The sequence below is a fragment of the Chelonoidis abingdonii genome, chromosome 22 (genome assembly GCF_003597395.2).
Source record: "Chelonoidis abingdonii isolate Lonesome George chromosome 22, CheloAbing_2.0, whole genome shotgun sequence".
NCBI classification, from domain to species: Eukaryota; Metazoa; Chordata; order Testudines; family Testudinidae; genus Chelonoidis; species Chelonoidis abingdonii.
Window position 1 is genome coordinate 14,905,029 of NC_133790.1, and position 14,422 is coordinate 14,919,450.

The following is a 14,422-nucleotide window of genomic DNA, read 5'->3' on the forward strand; positions in this document are numbered from 1 at the left end:
AGGGGTATGGATTTTTCCCCATGTGGAGTGAGGTCACAAAGAGGAAAGGCTGCAAAAGTTTAACCAGCTTTACGTGAGAGTGACCCTCTGACACTGTAAAAGCCCCTCCCAATTGTGAACCTTTTGGAGGGAGGGTGGGAGAAAAACTGCTAGAGTGAGGCGTGACACTCCTCAGCTGGATCTTCCAGATCCCCCCTCAGTTTACTAGCGCAACATTCTTACTGAGCAGTTTGCTCTCATTCACTTCCCCAATCTCAGCTAGGCATTGGGGAAGCAAAGAAACCACCACCCTTGAGAACAAGACAAGGAAGCTTACAAGAAGTGGAAACTTGGACAGATGACTAGAGAGGAGTATAAAATATTTCTCGGGCATGCAAGGGTGTAACCAGGAAGCTCATTTGGAGCTGCAGCTAGCAAGGGATGTGAAGGATAACAAGGATTTCTACAGGTATGTTAGCAACAAGAAGGTGGTCAGGAAAGGTGTGGGGACCCTTACTCAATGGGGGAGGCAACCTAGTGACAGATGATGTGAACAAAGCTGAAGTATTCAATGCTTTTTTTTGCCTCAGTCTTCACAGACAAGGTCAGCTCCCAGACTGTTGCACTGGCCAACACAATATGGGGCGGAGGTGAGCAGCCCTCTGTGGTGAAAGAACAGGTTAAGGACTATTTAGAAAAGCTGAACATGCCCAAGTCCATGGGTTCGGATCTAATGCATCCAAGGGTGCAGAGGGAGTTGACTGTTGTGATTGCAGAGCCATTGGCCATTATCTTTGAAAACTCATGATGATCAGGGAAGGTCCCGCGTGATTGGAAAAAGACAAATATAGTGCCCATCTTTTAAAAAAAGGGAAGAAGGAGAACCCGGGGAACTACAGACCAGTCAGCCTCACATCAGTTCCTGGAAAAATCATTAAGCAGGTCCTCAAGGAATCCATTCTGAAGCATTTGGAGGAGAGGAAGGTTATCAGGAACAGTCAATATGAATTCACCAAGGGCAAGTCATGCCTGACAAACCTGATTGCCTTCTATGATGAGATAACTGGCTCTGTGAATATGGGGAAAGCGGTGGATGTGATATACCTTGATTTTAGCAATGCTTTTGATACGGTCTTCCACAGTATTCTTGCCAGCAATTTAAAAAAGTACAGATTGGATGGATGGACTGTAAGGTGGTTAGAAAGCTGGCTAGATCGTCAGGCTCAACGGGTAGTGATCAATGGCTCAATGTCTAACTGGCAGGCGGTATCAAACAGAGTTCCCAGGGGTCAGTCCTGGGGCCAATTTTGTTCAACATCTTCATTAATCATCTGGATGATGGAATGGATTGCACCGTCAGCAAGTTTGCAGATGACACTAAGCTGTGCGGAGAGATAAATACACTGGAGGGTAGTATAGGGTCCAGAGTGACCTAGACAAATTGGAGAATTGGGCCAAAAGAAATCTAATGAGCTTCAACAAGGACAAGTGCAGAGTCCTGCACTTAGGACGGAAGAATCCTATGCACTGCTACAGGCTGGGGACTGACTGGCTAAGCAGCAGTTGTGCAGAAAAGGACCTGGGGTTTATAGGGGACGAGAAGTTGGATATGAGTCAGCAGTGTGCCCTTGTTGCCAAGAAGACTAATGGCATATTGGGCTGCATTAGTAGGAGCACTGCCAGCAGACTGAGGGGAGTGATTATTCCCCTCTATTCAGCACTGGTGAGGCCACACCTGGAGTATTGCATCCAGTTTTGGGCACCCCCTCACTACAGAAAAGATGTGGACAAATTGGAGAGAGTTCAGCTGAGAGCAAGGAAAATGATTACGGAGCTGGAGCACATGACTTACAAGGAGAGGCTGAGGGAACTGGGGTTATTTAGTCTGCAGAAGAAAAGAGTGTGATAGCAGCCTTCAACTACCTGAAGGGTAGGGGGTGGGGTTCCAAATAGGATGGAGCTAGGCTGTTCTCAGTGATGGCAGATGATAGAACAAGGAGCAATGGTCTCAAGTTGCAGTGGGGGAAGTCTAGGTTGGATATTAGGAAAAACTGTTTCACTAGGAGGGTGGTGAAGCACTGGCATGGGTTACCTAGGGAGGTGGTGGAATCTTTATCCTTACAGATTTTTAAGGCCCAGCTTGACAAAGCCCTGGGTGGGATGATTTAGTTGGGGATTGGTCCTGCTTTGAGCAGGGAGTTGGACTAGATGACCTCCTGAGGTCTCTTCCAACCCTAATCTTCTACGATTCTATGTCATCAGCATGTTAATGATACCTCAGCCCAAGTCATCTCAATATCTCCCCCAACGTTAGTGCATGCCCATGAAAGAGAAGGGCAATAAATTACAACAGGATGCCCAGAGGTGAGAACCCCCTGGGCCAATGAGCAACAGCCTCAGACTGTCCTCTGGGACCTCTCATGAAGAACAGAATCACTCCAAAATGATATCATTCATATAAGGGATTGCATGAGAAAAGTCTGCATAAGCTTTTTGCCTAGCTCTTTCCTCAAGCTTGACCTCTTGCCTCTTCATTCTTGTTTTTAACATTAGCTTTGAGAATCTTGCAGCATTGGTCCCCTCCAATAGCTTCAGAATTTTATCTGTCCACTCCTACTCTCCTCCAAACACAGATCTAGTATGTCTAACATAACTAGGATAATTAACATCCTTGTGTCTGTGTATCACTCCAGTTGTCATTGGCTTTAAGTATGCTGTCAGGGCATACTTGTAATTAGGTAGCACAAACAGCTCACTGGTTCTCACTATGGCTTCACTGTCATTTACACCGTGCACACCTAGAATTATTCCTCAGAATTACCAAATTCATCAATGAGACTGAAGAATCTCTATTCTTCAGTTAAAGACCAGCTCTATGGGGTTCTGAGGTACAGCCCAGCCCTCTCCCCAGCTTTACAGACAAGAGGTCTTTATTCACCCAGTGAAGATCATCCCCTATTTCACAAGGGCTGAAAAAGTAAATTAGTCTGTTTGTGGATATATTTTGACTTTGATGCAGAAGTGGAAGCAGAATTTTGCTAACGAGTGAGTCCACGTTACTTACCCAGTTGCCCCAAATTTGAGTGGCATTGCAACCCTGTGCAGCAGGTCACAATGCTACTTACTCAGATTTGACCAAGCCAGCCCTCCATTGTCTAGTCAGGGGCCAAGGGGGAGTCTACCCTCCTCCCCCTGTTATGCCCCTGCTTCTGTGGGATTACTCATATACTTAAATTTAAGCATGTGCTTAAGCACTTTGCTGGGGGAGGCACAGGGACAAAAGCCTCTGGTAGAAAGGTCTCTCACTGGCCTGTGCGCCCCCTCATGGCTGGGCATGATGTGGCAGACTCTTCAACTCTGGCGCCCCCTCAGATAGCCTCTTCAAACCTGGGGTGGCTTACCCCATCTCACAACTCTGTCCTCTCACCAGGTCTTTAACATGACCCTTCCAGGGTTATAAAGAATCCACATTCTAATGACTTTATACCAGGCCCTCATCCCCAGAGCCATCCCTAGGGTACGGCAAATCGGGAGACTGCTCCAGGCCCTGGGTTTTGGGGGACCCCATGCTTCATGAGGGGGTGGGCAGGGAGATGAGGTGGGGTGGCGATCCATGGGGGTGGTGGGGAGGAGCAAGGTGCAGCTTGCTGGGGGGGGCGGAACTGGCAGGAAGAGATGGGGTGGGAAGAGGTGGAGCATGGGCGGGGCCTTGGGGGAAGGGGTGGAGTGGGGGCGGAGCCTGGGCAGAGCACCCTCCGGCAGATAGAAACTCAGCACCTATGTCCCGGGCCCCGCACCCCCCTAGGCACAGCCCTGCTCAGCCCCATTTTAGATTCAACAGTCCTTGTCCCCTTCTTCTTCATTGGCTGTATAGCTTATGTCACCAAGGCCATTCATCTGTGTCATCAGGATATCTTATAATGGATGTCCTTCAAGCAACATGTGTACTGCTCTGTGGGATGGGACGGCTAAAGCTAGGGTCTTGGGACAATGGCTGCATAGTCCCAGGGGTCTGTAAAGGCAACACAAGAAAAAAACAAAAGCTCTTGGGGACATGAGGTTTTATTATTAATTAATTAATTTATTTATTATTATTTGTATTATTAATTACAGGAAACTGATTCCTAAAGCCAAGTAATTAAGGCTGAGGTTGTCAGTACAACTCGAGGAGATTTGAACACTTGATTCCCAGTCCCGTTAACGAGAACTGGAAGTCCAAGTCTATCAGGTAGCTTTGAAATTTTAATTCAATAAAAACGTGTTTTAGTCGTAATTTAAAAGCAGTGAGAAAATTCATTTTAAGCAACAGGATTTAAAATTAGCATTTAACAGTGTGTGAAATATAAAAATGTGTTTTTCACTTCTAAGGGGGCGGGGGTCGCACTCAGGCGCTTGCTGAGTGAAAGGGGTCACCAGTACAAAAAGTCTGGGAACTACTGGTCTACTAGCTCCTATTGTTGAAAAGTTGTCCTTTAGTTAACCTAGCATGAACATGGGGGTTACCAATCACCAGCAAATACAAAGGGAGAGAATATTTTCTGCAGCAGCACAAGATACATGGCTGGAGTAGGGAGTCTGTTAGTCTCCCCTCTGTCCTTGATTTCCAAACCAGTCCCTGAGAAGGTGCTAAGCCTGCATATATTTTCATCTCCTTCATGACATGAGCCAGGGTTCTCTCCCCCACCCCCCTTCAAAACAACATCATCAAAACCAATCGCAAAAAAATGATGCTGTTCTCAAGAAACAGCGCTGTAGACAGCCTCCACTACATCAGTAATGACAGTCAGTAGTGCCTCCAAGGACCTGCTTTCTTCAAGTCAATACGGAATTCTGACAGCCAGTTTATTCTAGGGCTCCATGAACCTCTCTTCCAGATTCAATCTTGCTCAGACAATCTTTCCTCTGAGGCTTTTATCCAGCTTACAGATGTATGATGATAGAAGAGCCAAACAGTGAAGAAAAGCTTACAGTTCTGCAGAGAGGTGGTTCATTGCTAAGTGGCTTTTCTTACCCTGTTGGGTTACCTGCAGTGGCATGGAAGTCAGAGGGCATCATGCATTCACTAGAGACCGCGAAAATGAATCTCTTATCCCAGCTTCAACAAACCTTAATAAAAGAGCTGCAGGAATTCTTCTCCTTCATGAAAAGATTTACCCTGCTATAGTCACTTGCGTATATGTGGGGGAAAGGGGGAATTGGCAGTAGGAGTGTTTCTAGCAAAGAGCCAGGATTGAAGCTTTGCCAAGTTCATTGAACTGGCTTGGCAGCCTTAACCGGGGGGGTGATATATTTTTAAGTGCTAATACCAATCTTGATACCTCAGACATCAAGGCTTCTTTTTAGGGAAAGAATATTACCATCCATAAAGGGGGGAAAGAAGTGGCTTTCAAATGTTTCAAAGGTATTGCTGGTCCCAGGGGTGAAAGTAAGGCAGTACGGTGTATCAGTAAAAAGTAGCTGCCAGTACCGGCCCGTACCGCTGACTATAAAGCACTGCCAATGTCAGTGCCCCATTCCCCCCCCCCCCTCGCCGCCACCGACCAGGGTGGGGGGAGAAGAAATAACTGCCCCAGGCCCATGATTTAAAAGGGTCTGGGGCTCCTGCTACCGCGGTAAATCACCGCTGGACCCCAAGCAGCCCAGGCCAGGCAGCGCAGATAGGCTGGCTGGGGCACACTGACCCCAGCCCCACCCCTTCCAGGGGGACCAGAGCTGGCCCCGTACCGGTAAGAGTTCCATTTTACTTTCAGCCCTGTCTTGTCCCCTTTTTAATTTTACTTGTGTAACAGATATTAGGGCCCATACCAATAATACCTAGCTCTTATATAGCCCTTTTCAGCCATAGTACTCAAAGATTTTATGAAGATGTTAAGCATCATCATGCCAATTTACAGATGGGGAAACTGAGGCACTGAGCAATGAATGGACTTGCCCAAGGTCACAGAGCCAGCACTAGAACCCATTGCTCTATTCACTGGGCTACACAGATGTTGAGAGATTTACATCCAGGATAAATTCAGCCATCGAGGTTCACTTACCCTGTTAATAGTATGCTTTGAGAGTGTGAGGCTATTATTAGAAAAAGAAAGGTGCAGTTGCAATAGGGCTCCTGGGCTTCATTTACAGTGATACTGAAATAATTGCAGTGATAGAAGACTTTAAGTGAAAGGCTTACAGAACAGCGGCTAAGTTTTGTCAGGCTGTCTGACTGGCCCAGCCACTGATGTACCTAGCTGGCAGGCCAGAGCTTTTGAAATATGCAGCAGTCAGCACTGTTGTTAGCGTTAGCGTGAACAGGGCAGAGAGACGGCGTTAGTCTCCATTGCTCTCCTATCGCATGTCTATGCTCCTGTACTTCAGGAAGTAACATTTTTGCAACAGGGACATGAGCCGTTTGAATTTTTAAAGAAAGCTGAGGATGGAGACACGGAGATGGACAGTGAAATATTTGCACTGTTACGACAAAAGAGCCTCACTCTAACATGGCATTTACCACACTCAGGGGCAAACTGAAGCCAGGAGTTGCCAGCAGGTAGTCCGTGGGGAGGGGGAGGGAGAGGGAGACAAGGCAGGGGGCACTATCACAGTCAGTTTCAACAAACCATCTCTTGTTTTTGGAAAGGCACACGAGGAACAAGGAACGTCAAGTTACAGAGTTACAGTCTCCCCCACCCAACCCCAGCCTTGCAATTATCCCTTGGCTACACTGGGCTTTTTCTCATCAGTAGTCAATCATGGCAGGTTGCCTAGACCTTGTAATTCGATCGCAGAGCACTTACTCCATCTACTAAACCAGGCCTTTTCTATGAGCAATCAAGATACCTTTCCTGACAGATGCCTATAGTGAAGGAGTTAATATGAGACTCATTCCTGCTACTGCAAACTCACACAGTTATTGCTGGTCAGTGATGAGGTGAGGGTGAGTTTGGGGAACCATGAATCAGATTTCTTCAATAAAACAGACAGTTCTCTGTGCATTTAGCATTAAGAACTGAGCTTAATACTCCAGAGGGTAAAACTTCCCTTGGAAGCAAGAGTGTCACACAAAGTTCACCCTCTCACTTTGATAATTTTAGACATGGCTGATGACTAATGAGGCCCAACTAGGCACAGATTACTGATGTTTATACAGCTCTATAGAGGAAGCCGTAAAAGTGCTCTTTGGATGAGTTCAGTACATATTTGCACATTACTGGCATTTAATCATAACACTCACTTTATCATTTAAAAATCTCTGGGGTCATGGTGGGAGATACCCATTAGCAAAAGAATTCCGCTTCTCGTTTAGGAGAGATTAGATGACATCCCCCTTGTTTACTACTCCAAAATCTGTAGTAGGAAGGCAGGAGAGAGACGCCAGCTAAGAACTTCCTCCAGCATTTTTATAGCATAGCAGAGAGGAAATTTATTTCCTTCTTCCTTTCTTCTCTGGGTGTCAAGACCTGCCCTTTCCCTTCTGAGTTATTTAATGTAAAACCCTCTGTATGGGTACTGGAGATAACATAGTCCCAAGCCCCAGAGTCTTAGACCTTATCTGTCATTGTTTCTGCTATCTAGCAAAACCCCTGCACCTTCTCTTTTGAAACTCCACTCGGGAGGGGCCCTGAAGGTTAATGGAGGAATACCTATGGGTACTAGACCAGGCCCTATTTATCGCAACCCAAGTGAAAGAGAGCATTTCTTCTTCCCAGTAGAAAAGGATTTCACAGGAGGTACTAGCCTCCAGAATTCTAGTGCTAGCAGGCCCAGCCTCCTGTCTTAGAAGGAATTACTTTGCTCCCAAAATAAGCCGTTCATATGGCCTCCCTCCCCAAACAATTCCTTAAAGCCACTGAAGTCCACAGCTACCTCCATAGACAGCAAGCTGCCTGTTGTGATCAGTTTATATACCACAGCTGCACTTCCTGGAGGCTGCAAATGACTCCGCTGTGCAGATTTTCCCCAGTGATAGTTCTTCTGTGATTGGGAGGACACTAACTTACAGAAGATGCCTTTAAGAAATAAGAGAAAGCAGGCACAGCTTGTCTAAGCCAGCTCATTGGAGCCTTAGCCACTGGGGACCTAATAATTATGGAAATAGGGACTGGTGGCAGGGTGGGATGTGCAGTGGGAATAATGACATCTTAAGAAACTGAGTCCACTCCACAGTAGCCAGTGATTAGGGTTGAACTGGATTCAGTTAACTCTTGTACATAGTAATGTGCACTCAGGAGTAAGTTTCTTTCCTGAACAGCTCTGTTTATTGTGATATCACAGAAAAGAGAGAGTAACGATTGTGAGATCATTGTTGCAAAGTGAAGCACTCAGATGTTAGTAAATACCATCCGTAAGGTTGCATGAGTTCCATTCTGCCAAGCACCAGGAGATGGTGGGACCATGGTTCCCCTCCCCCTCCCCCCACCTTCAGGCAGTATTGTATCCTGCAACTGACCAAGCCCTTAGACAGTGGAGCTCTTTGCATGCACACACACACCCCTGCAGGCGAGGGATAGTGTTGCAGTCTTTATAGGACTGAGCAAAGCCCTTGAAGTCAATGAAGAGACTCCCCATCAACTCCAGTGGGCTTTGGGTCAGCCCATAACTCCACAATCCCATCCTATTTTTTTTAGCAAATACAGTATAATATCCTAACACTCACCTTTAATACCCAGGTGCACCTATACCGTGAGGGTGAGTGCAGTATAGATACTGAGATAAATAGGCAAGTGCCATGTTGGGACTAAAGGGTGGAGCATATAGCCAGGAGGACACAAAATGTTTAGATCTATGGGTGCCTTGATGTCACCCGTGCTCCGTTCCTTTAACAGGCCTTTCCCTACCAAAATGTTCAGAGGTCTGCCTGGCACTACACTCTAGTGCAATCGACGCAAGCCGGGCAAACTAATCAGCACAGTTACAGAGGGGATGCCGGGGGAAGAGAGCTTAGTTGTGTTGCATGTTGTGACAAGAATTAATCACCTTCCAACCACGCATTTATTTTACCAAGCAAATCTTCTCATCAGCTTGCAACCAGACAGGATTCCTCCCCCCTCCACCTCCCTCCTCCCACAGAACCATCACTACAAGGCCAGAGCTGCATTTGAAAAATCATCTAATTGTCCATCTGGTGAATAGGTACTTTATTAAAACAACATATTGGCAGTGCATTCTCTCTTGGGCAAAAACTGTCTATGTGCTACTTGCTGCCTGCCAGAGTAGAGAATAATAGATAAGAACAAGCTGCAGTCTGCACAGTACAACAGTATTTAGAACCAGAGTCTATGGTCATTTGTGTAATAAGCATTTGGTACCTGTATTCCTGCTGTGTGCAATTTGAAATGACACAGGTAGCAGGTTTTTACTGAGCAGCTAACACAATGGATGTCTCCTAAATATGTAAAGTAGATTTTGCTGAACCTGAAGACAGATGACTAGACAGTGCTACAACAAAATATTATGGGGGCTCTTAGCTTCAGAGTAACATGCTTTGGCAGAAGGATAGTTTTCAGGAAAAGATTTGAAAAGTAACTTTAAATGAACGAGCCAGCTGGTATCGTGCACGACTTGTCTATAGGAACGCGTAGTTCGCGGCATGGGGGGGGGTGCACATCTACCCTACAGTAGCCTGCTTTGCACTAAGTCGACTCTGCTCCCATCCACTAGGAGTTCCCCAGTGTGCTTTTATCTACCCCACTTTGAAACAGGAATAGATTAAAATACACTAGGTGATTTTTAGCGCATGGCAGCGGGATCCACATGGACACCTAGCGCGTGATGTAGGGTAGATTTACACCCCAGCATGCTGGAAACTGTGTGGCTATATCAATAAGCCCTCAGAAGACACAGGAAGGAATCCTGCTCACCAACGAAGAACCTTCACCGAATGCTGTACTAGGAGTGGACTACTCCATTTGGGGCTGTGATCTTGCCAGTTTTTGTAAGTTAAGCAACATCGGGTCTGGCCAGTGTTTGGACAGCTAAAGATGGCTATGAAATAAGAAGTTCTGAGGTTATTGTAGGTGTCTTTCTGCCCTATGTCAGTACCAACCAAGGGGCCCAAAAGAGTGATGAGGGAGGAGGGGCTCTGTGCTCTTGTCTTTCAGATAAGACAAACCCAGAAGTTCAACGGACTTGTGGACATGGTAGGGAATGGAGAACTTCCTAGACCCAACAGGGGCATTCTGACTTATGCAGAAAATTCAGCAGACAAGGATGGGTATTTTACAGGCCAGCGTGTTCTTCCTTTTAAAAAGAACTGAGGAAAAATTTTCCTGGCGATCAGGAGCTCCCTGTTTAAAAGATACAGAGCAAACACTTTGCTTCTGAGAAAGATCAAGACTTTGAGTACATCTAAGCTGCAGCTGGGAGGTACCATTGCCTACTCAGGGAGATGTACATGCACTGCACTACTTGCGCTAATGCTCATAGCAGTGGGCTCAGCAGCACGAGTGGGAGCTCATCAGCATTTTGCAGGTGCTACTTGAGCTGTGTAGATCAGATGGGGCACACAGGCAAGACCATGGAGAGTCCAGAGAGGCAAATCCTAGGCAAAAGTAGGTGGTCATATTATCTTTCAGATGCTAGAATATTTTTTGAAACGTACGAGGGTGTTTTCGCAGAGGTGGCGCAAATGCTTTGCACAGCTAGAAATGTGTGTCAGAGCTCAAGGTTCCTTTATGACAAAAGAATGAATATCTACATAGCTATTATGTAGCTTCTGTATCTCTATTACAGTAGTGTCTAGAGACTCCAAAAGAGATCAGGGTCCCACTGTCCTAGGAACTGAGCCAGAGACCTTACATTTTAGGAGCTCGATCTTGTAGATGGATCTGCCTGCATAGAGCCCCATTGATTTCATAGGCAGGGGCTCCTCACAAATTTTTTCACAGTGAGTTTTAAAACAGTGTCATTATTCCATTGTTGTACTTAGGATACGCTTCATACCATCCATCCTGCACTCTGAATGAGAGGGGTCCTGCAGAAACAATACCCAGTTATATAGAGAGTCTGTACTGGAATACATGTTTATAGGGAGCAGGGTTAAAGTTATGTTTCATCCTAACCTTGATATTTCCTCATTAAGTGGTTAACCTTACCCCCTTCATGTTCTTTTTATGTAGCTTTACATACAAAAGTATGTATCTATGTATACAAACATGTACACTGATCATTACAAATTCAAAAGCTACACAGTTAAACTAGAGCTCACCAGTGCAAAACTACTTGGCAAATGGTGCAAACAAGCATGAGCACAGGAAATATACACATCAGTGGCTAATGATGAGTAGGACACTAAGAAGTTTGGTGTGGATAAACACCCATTCTAGTATCCTCATCCTGTGTCAGAAAATATAGTCCCACATCTTCGTCCAGCCTCCTTTCCTGCCACAGGACTCGTGGCTAACTTCACATTCTTAGGTCTGGTCTACATTGTGGGGGGAAGGGGGGGGATTGATCTAAGTTATGCAACTTCAGCTATGTGAACAACATTGCTAAGTCGATGTACTTAGATCGACTTACCGTGATGAGTCGACTGCTGCCGCTCCCCTGTCAACTCCGCCTGAGCCTCTCACGGCACTAGAGTACAGGAGTTGATGGGAGAGCACTCACAGATCGATTTATCACGTCTAGACTAGATGCAATAATCGACCCCTGCTGGATCGATCGCTGCCTGCCGATCCGGTGGGTAGTGTAGACATACCCTGAGTGTCAAGAACCAGCAGTCTTTTACCCAGTCTGCAGTTTTAGGCAGATATCTCCTCTCTTACCCCAAGCACAATACCCCAGCCCCCAGCAAAGGAGGTGTTCCCTCCCCACAAAGAGCTGAGAAACCAAGTCAGAATAGCTTCTGCTGACTGCACATGGGTAGACTCAGCCACTCAGGAACCTAAAGAAATCCCATGCGACTTCTCACAAATGCTGAGCGCAGCTCAAAATGCACCACAAAACTGCCTTGAAGTTTTCATGGGCCTATGGTAGTGCTTGAGTAGGTAGCACTGGACTTTGGAGAGTTCTGTGCTAAACAGATGGGTATTTTCCATCTCACTTCTCTGGGCTCAGTAAAGTCTATTCTAGGAAAAGAGAGAGTCTCTCCATGGAAGCTAGCCTCACAGATGGATAAAAACACTGCCTCCTTCAAGGACATACACACCCAGGCTGCTACTACAAATTCTGCTTCTCGTTTAAAGACAGTGAGACCACCTACAAAAGCTGGCCCTGAGAATGTGCAGAAATATACCAAGATTATGAAAGCGGTACAAAGCCCACATAGAATAAAACCATGATGTGCAAGGGGTTAACTTAGTTTCCGTTAAAAAACAGTCACTAGTTTTAATAACTTCTTGCAGAAGACAAAAGGAAAAAATAATCTACCATGGTTCATAGCACACCTAACAACTAATTTATCACTCCTACAGCTCAAAGGCTGTTTCTAATGCAATTCCAAATTTAGCCATATCCATGCACTGATAAATACAGAGTAACATGCCATTTAAATATAATTAGATAAGCTTGCATCATCCTTGGGTACTGTTCAGTTATCATGCTGGGTAGTGCTATGCAGACCCAAGTGAATAATCCACTAGATTCCATGCACACATCTAAGGTCAGAGAAGTCAAGAGTACACTGTAGTTAGACCACACCTCATTCTGCAGTTGGTTCTGGGGTTCTTTCTTAACCCAAGGTATCAGGCTGGAAGGGAATGCAATTCAGAGCAGCAAGTTTGAATCAGGGGCTGGAGGGATTGATTTGTGAAAGAAATAATTTTAAAGTGAATTACATATGCATAGTCTGGCAAAATAGTGACTCCAAGCATGAAGGGATCAAAAGTTATAAATAACCAGGGATCCACACAGCTAGATTGCCACATGCAACCATGATGAACCTGGTTGATTTCACTGGGGCTCCTTACAGGCATAGAAGTCCATCCAACCATCCACAAATCAAGATCAGTGCCCTTGCCTCTTCTTTCTACAGCCCTCCCCATAGATTCCCATGAAAAAGGAGGGGGTGGGTTGCATAACGAAGCACAGAACTGTTACATTTCCTTAGCAGAGTTTCTTCTGAGTTCCTCCAGCAGGCCACAGGGTTTGCCCCTTTTCAGCTCCCTCTCCCAGCCACGTAGAAGCAACAAGGGAGTCAGCCCCCATATGCAGCAGGTCCATTGAGACCCATGGGAATGTTGCAGGGGAAGGGCGAATCAGCTTTAGGCTCTGAGACATCCATGCCGAGCTCTGGGCTCCTTGTAGTTTTCCTTAGCTGTCTAGGAGCGCAGCACCATCGATTTTAGTGGGGGATTGCATATGCATACACCAGGAATGAGCTTGACACTGAGTTTCCAAACCTATACTTGCACGCAGCACAGAAGATAGTGCCCTGCAGAATTTGCCTTTCAACCAGCATGTAACTTCATGCTGCCTAGCCAAATACCTGTTCATCTAGCCAATCTAGGAAAAGGAGTTACAATGCAAGAAATAGCAGCAATCAAGGCTATATAGCTGCCAGGGCTTGCTGCTCAGAGGAGTCCAGTTTAAGTACAGCTTCAGTTATCAGAATTTTTATTTCTAATCCAGTGAACTCCATATGAAAGTTAATAGATAACCTACAAATCCCAGTATGAGCGGAGGCTGAATATTCAAGGGGGAATCCCAAAAGACAATCCAAACATGCTGTTGAATGAGATTAATTTTCACAGTGCTGTAACTGACAAGATGAGATTCTAGGAAGCAAATTGTCAGCATGGTGTTAAAAGTTTACCAAGCTGCTTTTATTCTGTTAATGGGAGCATCTGAACCACACACACCCACTGCACTACTGATTAAATAATCCAGGACCCAATCCAAAGCATAAGTGAAACAACTCACATGCTTGAATGTAGAGTTGTGCTTAAACACCTTGCTGAATGAATGCTGAATGCTCCAAGTTAAAATGGAGTAAGGTCCTCAGAATCTGGCCCGTTATTACTGTATATAGAACACCTATTACTTATCCTAGCCACTCTTTGGGTAAACTGGTTATTCTGTTTAAATACAAAGCAGACTTTTTTTTTTTGTTCTTTTTAAAAAAGTTCATCTTCCTTGAGGTAGGAGAAAAAAAGAAGTATGTTTAAATTACAGAAGAAGGAGAGATTCCTCAAGTCTGGCTTTGTAAACCCTGCCAAACTAGCCAGATACATCCTGGAGTTTTCATACATGCCAAATGATCCCACCTTCAAATTGTGTTTCTCATGATGCCTATGTAAAAACAAACAACAAAACCTGATAACATTTAGGCTGCTGGTGTGATGACCAATATTGTCATAACCAGGGCTCCTAGCTGCTACAGGAATACAAATACATAATAATAAAATTTGCCCATTCCTTTTGGAAATGTTGGGTCAGATCTTCAGCTGGCAGAAAAGACAGTCAGTTAGTGGAGCTACACCAGTTTATAGCAGGCAAGGATCTGGACTACTGAAATATGCTA